At 38.3% G+C, this 20,220-nt stretch overlaps 1 non-coding gene across 2 annotated transcripts; it reads left to right on the top strand.

Annotated features, from left to right (window-relative positions):
- The first annotated feature begins 4,693 nt into the window (after positions 1 to 4,693).
- Positions 4,694 to 11,355, top strand: LOC108396753 (uncharacterized). 2 transcript variants are annotated; one of them, XR_012122613.1, is made up of 3 exons: positions 4,830 to 6,323; positions 7,878 to 7,992; positions 9,068 to 11,355. It is a non-coding gene; the product is annotated as an uncharacterized protein (transcript). The 2 variants fall into 2 exon arrangements; XR_012122612.1 differs by having other exon boundaries at positions 4,694 to 6,323; positions 7,878 to 11,355.
- Positions 11,356 to 20,220: the final 8,865 nt, after the last annotated feature.

Here is a 20,220-nt window from a genome sequence, read left to right as displayed (position 1 = left end):
TCACCATGTAATTTATTCACTATGTAAGAATTTGTTCTCCATGTAAGAACTTGTTCGTTATGCTTCAGAAGATTGGAGACTGATGAAAATTAGGCTTGGGGTGGATTAATGATTATACATTGAGCATTGAGTCCCCTATACAGAATTTTATTGTTGTTAACAATCATTTGTTCAATAAATAGGAGAGATGCCCTCACCAAAAAAAAGGAAAGGAAAGGGAGTGCCCACTTCCAATTGTAAAGTGAGTGAGTGACTATGATGTGATGTGTAGCATAGGGAATGTAGTCAAGGTGTTGTGACAACTTGGTATGGTGATGGCTGGTGCCTGGGGTTATCATGTGTATAAGTGTTGAATCACTGTGTTGTACACCTGAAACAAATGTAATGCTGTGTGTCAGCTACCCTTCAATAAAAAATAATTATCTAAATAAATAAATAAATAACAACTTTCACTTCAGCTAATTTGAACAGAAAGGGAATTTGTAAAATCACTAAAAGGGCTAGTGGAACAGAGTTGAGGCTGCATTTTCAGCAACGACTTCCAGAACTCCATTACAGAAGTGGCCTAACATGAGCACCAGACCTCTGCCAGAACTATGGAGCTGGGGAATCAGGAAGCCAGCTCCATAGCTGCTGACTGACATAATCTGAATCAGCAAAATGGATGACCTGCCCTCTGTCTCCCATAACATGAATTTAGGGACTGAATGCTGGCACTCTTGCTAGAGCTGTCTCAGAAAAACCAACATCTGCCAGTGAAAATAACAAAAGTGGCAAAATAATACAAGCCTTCACCTCAAAATGTTCACTTTTAACTTCCAGATCTTGTTAAGGTACATTTGATTTACCAAAACTAGATTTCTTTACCACACAGTAAAGACTTCTGGGAAATGCAGTCTCTAGGTTTCCAGCCTCAAACAATAGTACTCACTAGAAGGGAGTTGTAACTGAATTGAGTGCATCAATCTATGATGTCACCTACAATCAGACACCAAGTCATTAGAGCTGGCTTAGAGCACCCACCCATCTTGTTTCAACTCTGGCAACAGTTCAGAGTAGAGACTTGACTTAAGGGCAGCCCACCCGAAGGTAGGCCAATGGTAGGTGACCTAATGAAAACATAACTTCAGACCAGATTCCCCTCTCAGAATTTTGGGACTGGGGTACTGAGGAATTGAGCCAATGAACTGAGGTCTTTATAGATTTTAGGTTAAGTAGATTGGGAGTTGAAACAATGACAGGTCATGTGTAAGCAGTATCATTATACACATATTCATTAATAAATACAGAGGTAAATACCAAAAGATATGGCATAAAATGTTTTAAATGGTTGCATCTGAAGAAGGGGCTGAGGAATTTCTTTCGTTGTTGTTTATAATCCGTTTAGTGCTATGTGGATGTTTAAACTTTATCTTGTATTGCTGGGATAAAAACTAAAAGTAAAACAACAAAATAAATACTCCAAACTTGGGCCTTTAACCCAGAACAACTAACCTACAAATCACCTGATCATTAGGTGAAGAGAGGGAGCACCAGACAATCCAGTCCTTACTTGCCTCACTTCCCACCTAGCACCTCCACTGCTGTAAAATTGAAAACAAATTTTTTTAAGTCAAAATGAGCTCAGTGATAACTAAGCCAAGTTCTTGAATGCTAAGCCATGGAGCTGATTACTCCAGCAATGAGGATAGCTGTAAGGGAATGATTTTAATGTGTATAGACAGAATGCAAACTTGTGTGCAGAGTAAATTTGATAGAGTCTGATAGTAACCACATTGGTTAGGAGATTAATAATAGGATGCAGGACTAAATTGGTGGCAGTGGAATTCGACAGAAAATGTTGAACAAAGAGGTAACAATGGAGGACATTTTGGTAGCTGATTGGTTATAAGGGGCAAGGAGAATAAATTTAGTGGGTATCTTCCACTTTTCCAGAATCTCTTCCTTTTAGGCACTGTCCCTTACCCATTCCATGGAATTCTGATGGTGAATCAGAGTAAACTCATGTTCTCAATATTAAAGGAGGTATGTGTCCCAAGTTGACCAGAGCACACTTTCACTGACAGTGTATTTGATTCACAAGCATAACCAAACTGAATGAAAGACCTTTCCTAAAACCTTTCTTCCAATGCTATTGGGGAAGATGCTCTCTTTCACTATAAATTTGGGGCTGTCAGAGGCCATCATACTGCCATAAAAGAGGGCCTATCAAGACATCAAGAGTCAGAGTCCTGACAACATCATTGAGCCATTGAATTCATCCATACCTATACTGATGGCCTTTTAGTAATGTGAGCTGTGAAATCAACATTTTTGCTTATGGACTAAATTTCTAGCATTTGAAACAGAAAAATAATTATTGCAGTCAAAGATGGCTTATTTTTCATATTAACAAATATTGTCTGTGTGTTTACCAAATGAGCAGTTTAATGTCCAGTACAATGGGTGATAAAAAGGAATTCTAAGACATGCCCCATATACTTTAACACCTATTTCAGTTTTGTCAGCAACTGTCAATGTGCCATCAGTCATGAGATAGCTCGGGATTGACTCTTCTATAAAACTGAGAAAAAGAGGGATTACATTGCATTTATTTTCTAAAGATCATATTTAGCTCTAAAGTTTTATGATTCTATGCCATAACAGAAGAATTAGTGAGTCACTGAAGGTTCTAAACTATGGAAAATGGGTATACAAAACCAATTAAGTAGAGAGAACCTGGAAGTTAGCAAGATTATGGCAATAATTTGAAATGAACATTTCTTGAACCTGGTCTAAGAGAACATACAAGAGCGATAGAGGGAAGGGGATGAGTCTTAGAAACATTAGAAGTTAACAACTTGATGCCTGTATGTACGGAATATGAAGGTGAGTCAAGAATGACCATTAACTCTAAGCTTGCTTAAGATATTAAAAGAATAATAAAATCTTTAACAAAAAATGGGATCATTAGGAAAGCACAAGTACTGGAAGAGAATCACTAAAGTTTTGAACATGCTGATCTGAGTTGTTGGTATATATTCAAATAGAAAGGCTACAGACTTGAAAATTTGGAATTGAAGTTCAAGTGAAAGTCAGGGCTCATGTTATATTTTTAAGAAGCACTGAAGAGAGTGGGAATAGTCAAAGTTCTAGGAGTAAAAGCTACAGTAAACACTGAAAATGGATGTGATTAGTTTGCTTACTAATAGGCAAATATTTGATTGTAAATTTGCATTTCTTCAGGCTTTAAGCTAAGTTTATAAATCTGTTAGTCTATAAATCTCACAATCTTTGCATAAAATTATGGACATTTTCACTTATTCTCTATGATCTAATTAATTCACAAATTTAACAGACTATTTAACTACCTTAACATCATTTGCATATTCAACAAATCAAATTTTCTTAGATATTTTAAACTATAGGTACAAATGTAACATCTAGCCAGTGAAATCCTTATAAGCACTTATGTAAATCTTGTAAATACCAATAAATCAATCTCATACATGTGGTCACAAAATTCTCTTAAATGTTTCATACATCTTAAAAGTTGATGAAGCACACACCACCACAATAACTTTCACAGAAATAATGTAAACTAGACTATTTTACCCACTTTATGTTAAAGGTTACACACTGTGGTAGGCGTGGAGATTCTTCACTCAAACCCTTCAAGAAAGGACTTGCTGCCCTGCTCAGGGGCCTGGGAGTGTGATCAGCAGCTGGCCCCCAGCTGTCAGCTCATTTAGGTTTCACCTCAGCTGGCTCCTGCCCTTCCCAGAGCAGCCCACAGACATATGCTGGGGGATGGAGGCGTGTACAGGGCAGGGTTGGGACACCGACCTACAGCAGTGGCTGCAGGGCTGCCTGTCTTATCATCTGCTCTGTCAAACCCAACTGCACTGCAAACCAGTGTGAACAGATGTGCCATCTCAGAACTCTTACAACAACGAGGCTGCCAGTTTGGGGCATCAGTCAAAATTTTTGTCACTGCTTCCAGTGATGATTTCACTTGACCCCAGGTAACAGAACCATGTTCCTTTCTAACAAAGAGGCACTACTTATGCTTATTCAATATATTGCTGTAATAATATTCACAGTAGTTTAATGCCTAATACTACACATGTGCACCCACGCTTGTGCACATGTGCACACACATACACACACACCCTACCCAGTCACATGGCTTGTAATTCCCACAACTAGCATTTCACCTAATCTATGTTCTACCACCAATTAGCTTTGGGACCGTCAGCAAATTATTTACTACTCTGTGCTCAATTTCCTTATCAGTAAAACAGGAACAATCATCTGATAGGTTTTTTTTGTGAAGAGTAACCGAGTTAATACACTGAAAAAGTGTAGAACAGCTTGTGGCCCATACTGTGTATTCAATAAATGCTATCATCACTACCTGTCTGAATTCCACATTGTCTATATATTTTCTTTTCTTATCTGTCTCATCAACCAACATTCTATAATTTATTGACTAAGCAAATACAGAAGGAGTTCTGTTCCAAGCCCCTTAATTATCAGACTCTTCAGATTTTTAGGACCTAGGTTACCTAGACTTGACTTGAGTTAAACTTGTTTAAGCACTATTCTTCCCATCAGTTCAATGTTTTGCATTTTCCCTTCTTCGAGATGTAAACCAGATGTGTGAAGATGGAGCATATATGTAAAAGTTTTTTCTGAAATATAAAACATATGAAAATATGGGATAGTATTCCAACATTATGAAACTAGACAACTACAATTACAAAATGAAATTCTTTGATGTTCAAGTAAAACTGCACCCCCTTGGCCAAAATGATTTCCACCCTTGTGGTTAAAGCTCACGTGAAACTGATTTAATAAAAATGATACATCTGAATAGCTTATTCTGAAGAAGTTGAAATGGCTTTAAAACATTTAGGACCAAATGTTGGCTTCTGTTATCAGCCAATTTCTAGGAAATCATCTATGCAGTCCTAACCTATGTTAAGAGTTAGGCTTCTTTCAATGTCTGAGATTTGTTTACATTTCGAAGCAGCATTTATGTAAACAAAAGCTGCCCTAGCTTTTCATAAGTTGGGTGCTTTTTGGTGACAGTGCCTAAAAAATACCAATTTTCAGTTAGCTATTTCCATGGGGCTTCAGAAAAATAAAATATTGCAAACAATGAGCCCTGCTGTTTAATGTTACTCCCACTTTAACAAATTACCCTCAAGAAGGGTATATACTAAGAAGACAGTTTGGAAAAACCGACTCCGGGTCTCCACGACGGATCTCCACAAAATGGAAACACGGCCCCAAGCCTGATGCTGTGCTGTCTCTAAGAAAAGGGGATGGACGTAGCAGAACGATGCTTCAAACACCCGAATGCTGCAGCTGGCAAAAGGAGTATTCCACAGGGCTGGCCGTTTGGCGCAGGCGGCCGGGCATTCCTCAGGGGGGTTGCTACAAGTGAGCGGCCAAGACAGCAAGCGGACTCTTTCCCGTTGACACTGCGGAGGCGCCGCTATCCTTACTTCCTCCTACACAGCAACTCCCCGACCCCCTAGGGGGTCATCCGAGACCCCAGGCTGGGGTGGCGCCCCGCTAAGCATCAGGGTCAACTCTCGGCCGGGCCGCGGGGACCCCTGCCAAGCCAACGTTGGAGAGGAGCGAGGAGGGAGGTGGCGTTTTCTGCCCTGATTCCGGGGGGACAACCAGGAAGAGGACGCGGTTGCGTAACCAGGGCCTGGGGTGAGGTTCAGGGAACAAAGAGGTCGTGAAAGCGCATACAGCCGGGGCTCTGAGAATCCACACAAATCGTCGCCTGGAGAGAGCCAATGGGTCGGCAGATTTCTGCGATCCGGTCCAGCCCGGCCCTACAGCATCACAAACTCTAAGAGCACGCAGGAATCTGCATCATAAACAAACGCCTGGCCGACTCCGGCCCAGGGAAGTTTGAAAACAAACGCTTCGTGTCTGGCACCGGGTGGGCCAGAAGCTCCGACGAATCCAGCGCAGCGGCTACGACCGGGCCGTGACTCAACCGAACTTGGTCCTTTCCTTCGGTCCCACCCCGCTGCTTAGCGTGGATAGGTGGCTGGGAGCAACTCTGGCGCTGATTGGGCGGCGGCGGAGTCGCTCGCGAGGACTGTACGTTCGGGTGCCCCGGAGTGCTAAATTTATCTTCAGACAGGCGACCGCTCCAGCCGCGAATCGGATCTCGGTGGAGGTGGCATAGGCGATATCCCAGAGCTGAGACATCACCCTGTCCCCGAATCCTTCTGTCCTCTGTTTGTTTTTCATCCCCCGCTTCCCCCTCCAGTCCGCGACGACTGGCTCTTGACCCCGTTCAGGCCTCGGTGAAGGTGAGGACCGGAGCTGCCGCGGCGGCTGAGTAGTGCGCTCTGAAATGGCCGCTGCCGTGAGGTGTCCAAAATGGCGGCCGCAGGCTCAGCTGGGGACCGCGGCGCTGCTCTGCAGCCCAGCCGCAGCGAAGGCCGCTCTCTCTGTCACTGATGGAGTTGAAGTAAAAGGATGGTGTTGGGTGCTGCGACATTTTCCTGTTGCTAGCGAGAGAGTCCTGTAGACAAGGGTGGGCTGCGACAGAAAGTGAGCCCCACATAGCGCGGGCAGCGGGCAGCGCGCACCGGTGACAGGATCTGAGGGATAGCTGGCCCGGGCAGCACATCCAATTGACCGTGTAAGAAAGCATTTAGGCGCTGGAAGGGGAGTCCGTAACCTCCTCCTGACTGGACTGCAGTCCTACCCGACCCTCCTGCCTCTGGGGGTATTGTTCAAAATTGGAACTGCCTGAGGGGGAGGGTGAACGGATTGTATTGCCTGTCAGTTTAACCGGAAGAGGCCAAAGAAGAGGGTTCCCGTCCCCGCTTCCCTCTTCAGAGAAGGGAATGAATAGAAACTTTAGTCTCTAGGGAGTCTAGACTCCTTGTTCTTGAGAGATTCGGGGAAGCACCTCTGACGAGGTGGGGATGAAACCGTCCTTCCTGAAAACAGAGCCTCCTCTTCCATTATGTTCTCTGGCAGCAAGGAAGAGGGATCCTAATCTTTGTGGTCAGCCAGCAGCGCCTTGAAGTTCCCTGCTGCTAAACCCAAATTGGGATTGTGAAAGGAAAATCTAATGCTCTTTTGCTCCCAATAATGAAGTAGGCATTTCTGCTGCTGCCAATTTAAGACCCTTGACGTTGTGTTGGTTGTAACTCATTATAATCCATTTCTTTCTGCACTGCCCATTAATGCTTGGGAAATTTTAAGAGTTTTAAGGAACACACGAGTAATGGCAAAGCACGTGGGATCTGCAGTCGAACTTTTTGGGGTTTCTTCGTAGTTTTTCACTTAAAAGATGTGTTAATTTAGCAGGTGATTTAACTTCTGTGAATCCCTCAAGTGGGATTATTAGTAGTCCCTGGAGTTATTAATAGACTAAGGTTTGCTGTGAGGATTAAATGAGATAATATTAATTCTTCCTATAACAGTGATCACTCAGTAAACATTGGTAACATTAGGAGATTGGTTATTGAGGGGAAAAAAATGGTTGTAGCAAAAAGGCATACTTCTTGTAACACTTCCCTGTGTTACATTTGGAATTACTTCCAATGCATAGTTTTAAAGACAGTAAGATGTGGAAGTTAGCTTTAATTTTTGAAGGTTTTTAATGTATTTCTATCAAGTCGGTGGATGGAGGAGCATCTCAAAACAATGAAATTACCAGGATATTAAAAGGACAAAAATACTAGCATTTTTACTGTGTTTGGCATCTTCTGTTTCATTTCAAGGTCTGCATTGCAGTGAAGAATAATTTGCACTGCCTCAACCTAAAATAAATTGTACTGAAAGGGCGTTTTAAGGTTTGTAGTTGGTTCTGCTTTTGCAGTGTCTAATTTTAATTTTTCTCATTCTAGGCTTTTGGTTACTCCCCTTCCACCCCATACCTTAATTTTATTCTTTTGAAGAGTCTGCATTTCAAGCTGCCAAGGTGGAGAGTGTGATTGCAGAAGAGAGTACTCCTCATTTCAGGTATCTTACCCTCTAGCTGTTAGTAGGAAAACCATTTTGATTCAGGATCTAACATGAAATACAAAGCTTACTCTGTAGCCAAATCATAGAAGTTTAAATTAAAAGCAGATATATTTAAATAGACAGTAAAGTTGTATGCCATATCTTAAAAAGCTAGGAGTATTCTTTGAAGGTCTTAAAATTTGCATTACCCTTCCTTTTAATTATGCTTTTCTTTTTTTTATCACTATATGAGAAATAAACCTATTAAAATGAGAGTTTAGATTTTCTTTAGGTCCTGGTTAAGTCTTTACCTATAGTATCCTGGGATACAGAGTAATCGGTAAATTGTACATTACTATGAATGAGTCTTAACTTGAGTAATATAAATATTTATGTAACTTTAACTCTAGAGAAATAGTAGTTAACTTTTGATCTACAGTTTATTTTTCAGTGTTAACATACCGTATTTAGGTTAAAACAGAATTCTGTGTCTTGTGAAACTTTGAACTATGTTTGTGTATTTTTAATATATAACTCATCAAATAATTGCTAGTCCTGAAAGAAGGCTTCAGATGTATAGTGGTATCTGTGATGAATGTATCCAACAGCAGTAGGCATCAGAAAACTAAGAGATTCTAAAATAGAATATACCAGAAGGGGTTGGTAAATTATGGCCTATGTTGTCTGTTTTTGTAAATAGAAATGTGTTAAAACACAACTGTATCCATTCTTTTACATGTTGTCCATGGCTGCTGCCATGCAACAACTACAGAGTAGAGTAGTTGCAACAGAGACTATATGGCCCATAAAATAAAAAATATTTACTATATGGCCCTTTTCAGAAAAAGTTTGCCAACCTGCCATGGGACATACTCCTCAAGATCCCTTCCTTAAAAATACACTTTTCAACTCTTCATTATTCTTAGCCCAATGTGTTTTATAGAATATTAATATTCTATAAGTTAATAAGTGTTCTGAGAAAAAGATCAATACTAACAATAGTTTTTCTTTATAGTTTATCTTAAAATATAAGTTTAAGACTACTAAACTCATTTCTATAGCTTTTATTTTTATGTGATAATCTACCTTTAAGAAAAGGTGTGCCACACCTGAGAGCACCAGGAAGTCGCATGAGAGATCATCTGATACACGAACGTGTGATGTTCCATCTGCGCATTGATGCATAGGCAGCATTTACAAATTAACTCATGTGTTGCTATATGTCATCTCTTTGATGATTGCTCATCTTCTATGTATCCTGTCTTATAATTCAACACACTTGTAATAACTCAATGTTTATTCTAAATTAACCATGTTTTGTACCAAAAACACATTGCCTATGGATCTGTTGCTGAAACAAGGAAGTCTTAAACAAGAAGTAGAATCTTTTTGTTATCAAATTGTATCTGAATCAAGTGATCAAAAGGTTGGAATATTACAAAGTGAAGATGAACAGTTGCAGCCTTCAGTTTCTAAAAAATCAGACGGTGAGCTTCCCAGGGTCAAATTTATGTCCAATTCCAACAAAATAACATTTAGTAAGAAACCAAAAAGAAGAAAATATGATGAAAGTTATTTGTCTTTTGGATTTACTTACTTTGGAAATAGAGATGCACCTCATGCTCAGTGTGTGTTATGTAAGAAAATTTTGTCAAATAGCTCTTTGGCCCCTAGTAAGCTTCGAAGACATTTGGAAACTAAACATGCTGCATATAAAGACAAAGACATAAGCTTTTTCAAGCAACATCTTGATTCACCTGAAAACAGTAAACCCCCAACACCTAAAATTGTCAATACAGATAATGAAAGTGCTACAGAGGCATCATACAATGTAAGTTATCATATAGCCCTGAGTGGAGAGGCTCATACTATTGGAGAATTGCTTATCAAGCCTTGTGCAAAAGACGTTGTGATGCGGATGTTTGACGAACAATATAGTAAAAAAATAGATGCAGTACAGCTATCAAACAGTACTGTTGCACGTCGAATTAAGGATCTAGCTGCTGACATTGAAGAAGAGCTAGTTTGTAGACTGAAAATTTGTGATGGGTTTTCACTGCAACTAGATGAATCAGCTGATGTTTCAGGACTTGCTGTGCTACTTGTGTTTGTTCGTTACAGGTTTAATAAGTCTATTGAGGAAGACCTACTCTTATGTGAGTCTTTGCAGAGTAATGCTACTGGTGAAGAAATTTTCAACTGCATCAACAGTTTTATGCAGAAACATGAAATTGAATGGGAAAAATGTGTTGATGTTTGTAGTGACGCTTCTCGGGCAATGGATGGGAAAATTGCTGAGGCTGTCAACTTGATAAAATATGTGGCTCCTGAAAGCACCAGTAGTCACTGCCTATTATATAGACATGCACTAGCAATTAAAATAATGCCTACATCTCTGAAAAATGTGTTAGATCAGGCAGTACAAATCATCAATTACATTAAAGCTCGACCACATCAGTCCAGACTACTAAAAATTTTGTGTGAGGAAATGGGTGCCCAGCACACAGCACTCCTTCTAAATACAGAGGTGAGGTGGCTTTCCCGAGGTAAAGTTCTTGTAAGACTTTTTGAGCTTCGTCGTGAACTGTTGGTTTTCATGGATTCTGCTTTTCGACTGTCTGATTGTTTAACAAATTCATCTTGGCTGCTAAGACTTGCATATCTTGCAGACATTTTTACTAAATTAAATGAGGTTAATCTGTCAATGCAAGGAAAAAATGTGACAGTTTTTACAGTATTTGATAAAATGTCATCATTGTTAAGAAAACTGGAATTTTGGGCCTCATCTGTAGAAGAAGAGAACTTTGATTGTTTTCCTACACTCAGTGACTTTTTGACGGAAATTAATTCTACAGTTGATAAAGATATTTGCAGTGCCATTGTGCAGCACCTAAGGGGTTTGCGCTCTACTCTGTTAAAATATTTCCCAGTAACTAATGATAATAATGCTTGGGTTAGAAATCCATTTACAATAACTGTTAAACCAGCCTCATTAGTAGCACGGGACTATGAGAGCCTGATTGATTTAACATCTGACTCTCAAGTGAAACAAAATTTCAGTGAACTTTCACTAAATGATTTTTGGAGTAGCCTAATTCAAGAATACCCAGTCATTGCGAGGCGTGCTGTTCGTGTACTGCTTCCCTTTGCTACAATGCACCTGTGTGAAACAGGATTTTCATATTACGCTGCAACAAAAACGAAATACAGGAAAAGACTTGATGCTGCACCTCATATGCGGATTCGACTTAGCAACATTACACCTAATATTAAGCGGATATGTGATAAAAAGACACAAAAACACTGTTCTCATTAAAATCAAGGTTTTGCATGTCTCTTGATAACCAAGTATGGGATGAAAATAAAAGATGATATACTTCATCTCTGGTACTTTGGGGTTTTAAATAAAGAGATTCAAGTTTTTTATACTTAGACTTAGACTTTAAGAGAACTAAAGAATCACAAATTTAAATACATATTATTGTTGGTATTTCTTAACATTGTAATTTCAAAGGGTACCATGGTCATAACTGGAAAATGTTCATCCACAAGATAAAGCCCCAGTTCCTTAGCATATTGTATATCTTGAACATCTAATCACTATCAGCCTTTCTAGCTATGCAGCCCTCCAGTCACATGGAACTTCTTGCCATTCTCTAAACACATCACACTATTTTATGCTTTCAGGTCTCAAAAAACTATTCCCCTTCTTGCTTCCAACAAACTCCCATTTGCTTTTCAACACTTTGTAATTTATCTTCAGTACTTTCATTCTCTATCTCTTTTTATTTTGCCTCTATTTTTTATGTCTGTCTCAGAGATGTGAACTGCTTGGTGTTCTCATGATTCCCAGTTTTTGGACTGAAGTCTTACTGGTTCTATTCCACCTCTATGTCTTCATGATCTGGAAAAGGCATTATTAAAGTAAATGCTCAAGAAAGGAAAAATGTTGATGGTGGACCAACAAAAAATGGAATAGAACATGATAGTTTCTATTTTTATATTCTGCTTGTGTACAGAATGCTACCCATTATGTTTTTGGCTCAGTTATTCTGTTACCTAGAATTCAGTAAAGATGTTAAGCAGAAGTCACTAAGGAATGTCATAGCTTTAATTCAAGCTGAATTATTGGGGGACAGCAGAGAAAGTATGAAGAACATTTTCAGATACATTCTTTGTTTCTCAGTTCATATATAGATTATTGCAAATTCTAATATTGTAGTCTAAATTATTAAGGCTTTCCTGTACATTAAGATGATTGGTTTTGAAACCCACATCAATTTGTTAGAATACTAAGAATTCTGATCAGCTTGCCTATCTCCAGGCTTTTCTTCCCATGTCATATCACAAAACACAGGTCACTAACTCAGTATTAAATATTTTGTGTTGCCTCTGTAGTCAAGAGCTACTGTAAGTAACCATTATTTATTCATCTCATGTATTCAAACCTAGCTCCCATTTGGGGGAGTAGGAGTACCTCTTACTAAGGCAGAGTGTGATAGAATGACTAGATTGAGGTATCTGCTCCACTTCTTAACTAGCTATTTAACATTGGGCAATTTGAGCCTTCGTGCGCCTCAGTTATCTGTAATAAAATTACAATCATGCCCTTGAAGAGTTATTAAGATTAAATGAGTATGTATATGAAAGTCCAAACAGTGGAAATAGGAGTAGATACTCGACATACATTAGCTCTCTACTATATCCAACCATGTCCCATTTATGCTTCACTCCACACACATACTTCTAATGTGAGTCTTTATTTGTGGAGACTCAGTAGTTCTCCAGGCCATAGGACCTGACCTAGTCTGATGCAGTAAGATTAAGCAGTTCTAGCCCAGGTTTTTTCCCCTTTGTCACATTATTAAGCACCTATTTATCTGTCAGGTACTTTACTAGATGCTTGTATGTTACTAATCTTTACAGCAATCCTATGGAATTATGTAATTTTTGAATTTGCCCAAGGTCACACAGTAAGTAGCAGAACCTAGTTTAAAACAGATCTTTTCCAGAGTGATTTTTGCAGGCATTGCCTTTCAAACTTGCAAGAGCATCAGTGACTTGGTAGTATAGCTAAAACTCTACTAAAATTGGGAGATTTCTTTGAAATCCTGTTTTCTCTAGATGCAGCCAAAGTTAGCTATCTACTTCAAAGTATAACTGATTATTTTAATATAAAAATATGTAAAAATAAGTATTGAATTGCTATCAAAAATTATCTAAAAAGGTTCAACATAATTACTCATATATGCAGTACTTTTTGTTGACTAATCCTGAAATTAAATTTACCCTAATTTGAGAAGCATATACAATTCTGTCATGTCTACATCTGGCTGATACCTGAAGTCTGAAGACTAAACTCACATAATTACTGAACTGAGCCCTTGATTAGGTCATCTGTTCAGGATGTCGACCTCTTGAGACCTCTCTTGCTTTCCAGTCCTTTACCCTTAACCACCTTCTCTGAAAGACTAGATTCCTGCTTTAAATCCAAGTCTACTGACTGGGATCCTGTTGTCTGCTACTAGATAACTTTAATGCCAACACTACCCAGCTTGGTTCTGATACCAACTACTCACCTGTTCTATAATCTATTGGGACTAACCTATGGATACCATGTATGGATAGTGGAAATGATTTTTTAGAGCCTGAAGGTGGGTCTGGCACCTGTTGGATGATAGGCATTATCAGTCCAGAACAGAAAATTCTGTGTTACCCTATCCTACTGTAGTTACCATGACTGAACTCAAAAGAAGGTTCTTTATGTTTAACTACCCTTCAGAATTGACTTTCCTTAAATAAAACCAAAACAAAGTCTTCAACACTCTTAGGTTCCTTTTCTCTTATACTTCTAAAGCTCTTTGATTACCCTTCTGCCAGTACTCCCTAAGGCTCCAAATATTAGAGAATCTATCGAGCTAGAGGGAAGCCTGTGACAAACCACTTCACACAGAAAAGAACTTAGAGGAAGAAATGGGTGGCATTCAACTTCATAAGGGAGAGACAGCTGGGGACTAAGAAATACTCTTACCCTCAGATGAAAGCTACACTTCCTGCCTGTGCATGAAACAGTAAAGTTCCCCTAATATGTCCAGCCCCAAAGAACTTTCCCACCTTTAATCCCTGTATTTCAAATAGGAATTGCCTTGATTTCTTAAATGAGGATTGTTCCTCTATCAATCTTACAATACCACACATACATAAATATATAAATTGTAATCTTCTGTAACTACACTTCTTTAGGATCATTCATAGGACTGCAAATTTCTAATCATACAAAAAGTGATCAATGATGATACCTTAATTTAAAAAAGTGATTAATTCTCTAGTTTAAAAGGTAGAGTATTAAGGGGAAATACAATTCATACTGTAACATAAGAATTAGCTTTAAAATCCCAAGCTTCATTTAAACAGATTAGGTGGTAGCTATTCTTTGCCTTTTAAAGACGTCAAAAGCTGCATTTATTTTTTTACTGAATTATAGTTGATTTTTCTTGTATTGAATAGCAGCATTTCTTTAATAAGCTCCTCTGTTATCTTAGGCAGTTTTATTCCCCAAAATATAATTCACCTACCCTCTTGAAAGAATTGATCAGCTATGTAAATCTGGTTGCCTGTGGAACTTAAGCATGTTTATTACTTTTGTTTTTTAAAGTAGGTATAACCACTGTTAATTAGCACAATGGAAAAAAACTGAAGTGTCAGGAGACTTGGGTTCTGTAACTAATTGTGTTAGACATCTAAGTTCATCCTCCCTTGGCCTTAGTTTCTTCACTTAGTTAAACTAAAATGAGCTATAAAGTCCTCGTCAAATAAGATAAAAACTAAAACCTAAAAGATTAGGGAGATGATAAGGTATGCTCAGATTTTTTAAATACATGTATTTTTCCTAGCAGCCAAGCATTTCCAATGAAGTCTTTTATCATAATACTTTCCACCAACAAAATGATAATGTTAATAAACTACCCATCATGGATGCTTATTGGATGGAAGGTATGAAGTCCTTTTTTGGAAGGAGATGTACTTTGAAATTTAGAAAACATTAGAAAGACTAAAATATGTTTGGTTAATGACCCTATTGACGTCCACTACAGATTAAATCATAACTAAAGTGGTGGGCAGGCTGCAGTGGAAATTGCTGACTACATCCCAGCATCTGTTTTTTTCCTCTCCCAAATTGTACCAACATTCTTTCAGGTATCCATTGTTCCCCTACATAATCCATGTACTTAAGCAAAAACTGACCCCACCCCACTCCAGTTTTGGGATTGAAACTTTTGTTTAAGATAGTAGTTTCAAAGTTGTTTTACTCCAATTCACAAGAAGAAACATCTTACATTATAATCCAGGTGTGTATATGTGTGAGTACTAAAGTTTCATAAAACAGTACTAACCCTTCATATGTGCAATGCAATCTCCAATCTATTTAATTTTTAAAATGATGATTAGGACACAAAGATTAATTTCATGACCCATCCACCATTTGAAAAACTGGTTAGCTATCTACTTCTTTCCCTTCCATTCTTTCACCTTTATTATCAAAGCCTCAACATTCATTTGCCATTGCCCTTACAAAAATTGTTCAGGAACCTAGATCTAAGCCTATTAAGGTATAGTATTACTGTGGCCACAATTGGGCCAGAATAATACGTGACTCAATACAAGCTAGTGAAAACAAGCAGTATTATAGATGCTTTGAGAAAGACATTTCTTTGCTCTTAAGAGAGAAATGTCCTGTGTACTTGGGAGGCTGGAATTGCTGAATCTCTCAAGCTACTAGCATGGAGATAAAGTCAACAGGAGAGGGCAGAAAACCAAAAAATGAGTGAGAAAATAAAGCTCTGACTGAATCAGTTCATCACTATCCTGTCTTTAATTTTTTTTGTTACCTAAGCCAATAAATACTGTTCATTGTTTAAGACAGTTTACATTGGGGGTTTCTATTACCATAGGCAAAATCATCTTAAATAATATAGTGGTCTAAAAGGAAAGCAATATAAAAACTAGAATTTATTGGTAAACTTAACTTTCAATGATGAAATGAGTGCCATTCCAAACTTAGTCTGATCTCTGTTTATTCACCCATCTACCATACTGTTAACATTCAAAACTTTGCCACTGCTAATACTTTATAGACCAGAAGCTAAATCACCAGATATATTGACATCATTAGGAATCATCAAATGCCATTTATTTCTGTTAGTGAACAGTTTGATAATAAATGGATTTTACTTATTAGCTTAGGCTAGGCTAATGATAATTAGGGTGTATAATTCAAATTAGAAGTTAACCTTGAAAACAAATGTCCTCATTTTTCTTATAATTTGTTCAAACCCTGATAAATATGATGGAATAAAAAAAGTTTAATAAGTCATGTGTTTTGTAGGGGAAATAATCAGCCTGAAATAGTTTGAGTAGTCCTCTATCTTAAAAATTGCTGTCAAAATTCTAAAGTTCCCACGGGACTGTTTTAACTTACTCTCAGAACAATTATGTGTTGAGAAGGCAAAATCTGTCACATTGCAGTTAGCACGGCTTTTTGACAAATACGAGCAAAATAAAACGTTCCCCAAAGAAGCTGGGACTTAAGGGTTAAGGTGCTGACCTAACTACCTACATTTTATTCTACCTTCCCAGAATTCCATAGATATATATTTTCTTAAATCCAACTTAGACTAAATCCACAGCAATGCTAAGAAACTAAAGGGAGTAAAGGTATCATTTACTCTCAAAGAATTTACATTCTAGTGGGAAAGACAAACTTTAAACTGCTGTGAAGAAAATCTAATAGGTTAATGTCAGAGTAATGGAGTGTGTTAACTGAGTCAACAAAGTGGCACTTGAGCTGAAGCCTGAGTGATAAGGAGCCTGTCAAATCAAGATAAGGGAAAAAATATTCCAGATGGAGAGCAGGCAAGTGCAAACACTCTGATACAGAAAGAGCTTGGTGTGTTTGAGGAATGGAAAGATTAATTTCTGGAATAAAAAGCACCTTGAACATGGTACAAGTTGTCAAAGGTAGGAAGGAACCAGATGACTTAGGGTATCAGAAGCCAGTATAAGGAGTTCGGATTTTATTTCAAGTACAATGGGAAGCTATTGTGGTTCTCAAATGGGATTGTTGGGGGAGGAGAGGTTTGTACCTTCAAGGGGTTATGTGTAACATGTTGTGAGGGCATTGAAGGAAAAGCTATTATAATGGGTATTTTAGACCCATTAGTACAGGCAATAATGGGTCCACCTGCATAGGACCCTTTCTTTTGATGAGCTCAAAGTTTGGATGATACTGGGACTTTCATATACTTCTGAGGAGACCCAGAACTTTAGGGACCCCTTTGGAAAACATACATATTAACTGAAAGATGCTCCATCTCCATTCTTAAGAGCAGGGAATATATGTTGGACCTCTCCATCCCATATAGTATCACGGTAGACTCCTTGTGGCGCTGTTTTGTGGCACAAATTTGACAACTATCTAAATTCGGGAACATGAGAAATGATTATCTTTTGCCATAGGAAATGAAGTACATTAATCAAAGGCCCATGATGTATAAAAATGCCCAGATTTGGATTTCACTATGTTTTCATTGAGTGAAGGGATGAATGTTGAGTCTTCAGACCTCTAGTAACTTCAGGTTGGCAGCTACTGCCATGTCCTTTTTGCTGCCTTAACTCTTCCTCACCCTTCCTACCCCTCAGGGAAGAGGATGTCAGAATTCTTAGTGGGTAGAGAAGCAAAACTCACACGTAGGAATTTCAATGTTGGAATTATCTTTTAACTTAATTTTTAAACTCCACTAGATGATTTCAAGATTTCATAAAAGTCATAGCCCCCCACCTCTCTGCCCAGAATATGTGAAGGGGAACTATAAAATCTGGTCTGAATGGTATAGCACAAGATTGGCTTAGAAAAACAGAACAAGATTTTATTCCAAAGTTTTTCTCCATGCAACTGAAGCAATATTTTAAAAATCACTTTGGATTTCAATTTCCAAAGCATTTCAAAGGTGTTAGGCAATTAATTCTGCAGTAGATTGTATAATCATGTTGCAGCTGTGGAAGAACTGCTTAACATTAAGTACTTTGGGTTTAGAGAAAGGCCTTTAAAATGCAAAAGAGAAGGGCCTTTATTTTTACTACTATAAATGAAAAGGTGCAACATCATCTCTTACACTATAAGAAGTAGAAAGTCATGTTATCAAAACCTCAAATGCTTCTGGAGACGCCCAGATTCACTCAGCGACATTCCTTTGCCATGTTTTTCTCAACCAAGCACCTATTTCAAGAGGCAGCAGTGCAGATCATTTTAGAATACACCTACCTTAACAGCAATTTGTTTTTCAAGTACCAGTCCCAGCTTTTAAATACACATATGATCTATCAAATATTAAGCAGCATAAATCAACCAGGCAACTGTCATCAGAAACTAAGCCAACATCACTTTTCAGGAAGGCTTTAGAAACAAAATTTTTTGTTTCTAGAACAAGTACAAGTTTCTGAGAAAAAAGATTTGTTTTCTAGAAAACAAGCAACTCTCAAGGCTTCAGTGTCCAGTCAGATACAATACAGAGAGCTCTAGTTTGTTATGGGCTTGTTCTGAGTGTTAATAATTTCACAACTGACTACCAGTCAGGAGGCTCTCACATTGTTCCTGCAAGCATCAAGTTAAGTCCAGTGCTCCTTAAATTGTGCCACACCAATAACTGTACCTGTTCTGCTTACTTTTGTACTCAAGAAAGCAGACTCATCAACTAAACTCCGCCAAAGCATGAGAAATTAACAGAGCTTATGAAACAAAGATCTGAAGTTCAAGACACAAACCCTGTTATGAAAATCAATGAAGAATGGTTTGATGTATGTATGGAGCTTTTATCCAGTATTTAGCCAGTCACATACTGAAATGCACAACTATGCCTCTGCTTTGCATTATTACATCACTGCTAATTAGATCTACTCAAATCAGGACAAAGTTTATGATAAAGTAAACATTGCATTTCCAAGTCATAAAATACTAAAAACACCAATCCAGAAAAACATAAGATTTAATGAATGAAAAGTTGCAATTCTTATTTCTAATCGCATAGTACAAGTGGGAATATAAGTTCCTTAAGAGCAGAGACTTTGACTTTTCTTGACTGCCTCTATTCTTAGGGCCTACAATATTGCCTGACATCTAATAGTTGTTCATTAAGTATTGAAAGTCAACATGTTAATGATAGGAAAAGACTAGGGTTGAATCTCAGCTCTGACAATTGCTAGTTGTGGAACCTTGGACATATCATTTAAGTTCTCTGACCCTCAGTTTCTGCATTTCTAAAAGGAATAATATTTTATTCCATTTTTCCAGTATTTTTTTTTTCAACATCACCAAGCAATTCTCCAGTTATCAGCAGATACTGACCAGGTGTCCCAGTTTAATTCAGTTCTGACACTACTGGGACATATCATCAGATCCCACAGGTTAAGGGCTCAGTCCTACAAGATTGCCCCCCCATCCCACCTCCCTTCACACACCAGTATTAAGTCCAAGTTGTCACCTTAGCGACCAGCTAAAGAGGAGGTTCCCATGACCCCCTCAGGTTTGATTAATTTGCTAGAGCAGTTCATAGAACACAGAGAAACATATTTACCAGTTTATCATGTAACTCAGAAACAGACAGATGGCAAAGATACATAGGGCAAGGTATGTAGGAAAGGGTATGGAGCTTCCATGCTCTCTAGGCAGGCCTGTTCTCTCTACAACTCCAAGTGTTCAATCCAGAAGCTCATCAACTCTTGCTCAAGAGTTTGTGGAGTTTAATCTGTAGCCCTCCCCCACTTCCCTCTACCCAGAGATTGGTGGGCGGGACTGAAATTTCCAACCTTCTAATCACTTAGTTTTTTGGTGACCAGCCCCATCTTGAGGCTATCTAGGGAGCCCACCTTAAGTCACCTCATTAGCATAAACTCAGGTGTGCTCAAAAGGGACTCCTGTTGTTCAGGAGATTCAAAGAGGTTTAGGAACTGCCAGAAACTTGTGACTAAAACTATAGTTATTTCTTATTATACCACAGTTTTACTCACAGCCCTCATCTCAGAATCAAATAAGATGTGTGTGTAAAATCACTGTAAAAGGCTATAGCTTCATTAAAAATCATTATTTTAATACCAACAATGTCATAACAAAACATTACTTGGTAGAGATCCTTGGTGGATTTTAGTTTATAATAGTTGTCCTTTTTTAAATATATTGGATACCAGATGCTT

The sequence above is a fragment of the Manis javanica genome, chromosome 11 (genome assembly GCF_040802235.1).
Source record: "Manis javanica isolate MJ-LG chromosome 11, MJ_LKY, whole genome shotgun sequence".
Classification (NCBI taxonomy): domain Eukaryota; kingdom Metazoa; phylum Chordata; class Mammalia; order Pholidota; family Manidae; genus Manis; species Manis javanica.
The sequence above is the reverse complement of the archived record's forward strand: the minus strand, read 5'-3'. Positions and strand labels throughout refer to the sequence as shown.